Source organism: Nicotiana tabacum, chromosome 24 (assembly GCF_000715075.1).
Source record: "Nicotiana tabacum cultivar K326 chromosome 24, ASM71507v2, whole genome shotgun sequence".
Classification (NCBI taxonomy): Eukaryota; Viridiplantae; Streptophyta; class Magnoliopsida; order Solanales; family Solanaceae; genus Nicotiana; species Nicotiana tabacum.
In genome coordinates this window covers 99,560,159-99,562,129 of record NC_134103.1, presented here as the reverse complement: position 1 = coordinate 99,562,129, position 1,971 = coordinate 99,560,159, and positions in this window count along the sequence as shown.

The following is a 1,971-nucleotide window of genomic DNA, read 5'->3' as shown; positions in this document are numbered from 1 at the left end:
TAGAGTTGAGGGCCCACACCGACCATATTCAAAATTGCAAATCACTATTGTTCGATTAAACCACTCGATGGTTGCCTAAGTCAACACAAGAATCACAAGGTCACTAACTAGAGCTATTTCTTTCCAAAAACCTTGTTTTTAACCATAAGCACGTAGTTAAGTGTGTTGGTACCAAGTGAAGCATGTTTGACTCTTCGAGCATGAATCAATTAGGTCTTTTTATTCATTATTACTACTATTATTACCTAGACACCAAAAAAGACTCAATTCGTTAAGATGGTTGTCACGCCATCCATCATTGGGAAGAGTCACCCGTTTCACACAAAATACACCTTTGGAAATAACCATGACATTAAGAAAACCAAAGGCTTATTATCCACTAAAACATAAAAAGAAGCTATTAAATAAAAAAGAAGCTACTAATTCAACAAGAAAACAAACATAAAGATAAAGAAGTTATAAAGAAAAAAACTATTGAAAGCGTAACGAATATACATAATGAGAGATAAGAGAGAATATATACATAATAAGAAAGAAGAAGAAAATAGTATTAAGTTAATTACATGCCAAATGTCTCAAAGTCATCAAAATACAGAATCATCAAAATATGTCAAAGAAACTCCACCCCTCAAATAAAAATAAGCATTGTCCCCAATGCTTAACAAAATAAGAATAAAGGAAGGGTGAGAATGAAGAAAACTCCCTATGTCTGTGTGGCCATCTCTGTGTCCCCATTAGTGGCACTGACCTCAGCCTCATCCAATTGGATCTCATCATCCTCAAGTCCGGGAGTGGCTGGGTTGGTGAACATCTGACGTACTGCCTCGACAGTGTCATCAACAATGTCTGGCTTCTTATACTGGCCAACTGGTGCTATAGGATCTGGGCTGGGTGGTGCGGGTCTATCAGCATATCAAATGGAATGTCTCCAGCTACTGCAATCTTGGTAACCTGTCGTCGGAGCTTGTCCACTGACTTCTTGGAGGCCTGAGACTTTCGCATCTTCTTCACTTCCTTTCCCACCTCTTCTATCACTGACCCATGCTGCACTAGAGTGGCCATTATTGTCTTCTGATTTTCTAGAAACTTCTTCAAGGTTTCTTCAACTGTGGGGGGGAATCTGAGGTACCAGATTGGATGACTATGCTACAATATGACTGGATATGTGAGACAACTTTGCAGTAGCTGTCTGCATCCAGTTGTTGAGGCTCGCCAGTGTCTGGGAGACTCACAGTGCAGTAAGTGGAGCATTGTGCATAGGAACTAACTTCAAAGCGGAGATGGAAGGCACTGAGGCTGAAGGTGGAGGCATGGCAGCTGCATTGGCTGAAGGCTCTGCTAAAGTGGATGGCATATCGGCTGTCTCTGCAGCTACCATTGATGGTTCATCAGACTGGCCTACGGTGGTAGTCGGCTGACCATTTCTCTTCGGGTTGTGTGCATCCATCAGAGAATACCATGCGAAGGGCTTCTTAGCCCGAACCTTTGTATCTAAATCTCGTGGCTCCACTTGTACATCCGTAAGGTACTCAGTGATGGTGTTGGGATACAGGTAGGAGGTATAAGCTTGCCTTGCGACCACAGACATGTTGGCCTACATCACCACACCCACATTGATCGGGTACCCGACCATAATGGAGGCGACTAGAATTGCCCGTGGAATATGTAGGTTTGTTTCATTCTAGCACGGGTTTTATCTGCTGCATACAAAGGTCTGCCATCCCTTCGCCTCGAAGTTTAGGGTATTCCACTGAATAGGAACCTCTGCTGTGATCCATGGTGGTTGTGGCCTTGGGGCTGCAAGAATATCAGCTAGCCATGGCTGAGCTGCATCACCCATCGACAGCTTCTCCAAGTGCTATGCAGGCTCCACATTCTCAAACCCCAAGTAGGAGTTCAGTTTGTGCTGGTCGAACCGCACCTTCAGATTCCTCATTTTTGTCACTTTGGTCCTTTTCTTTATGTGCGCCA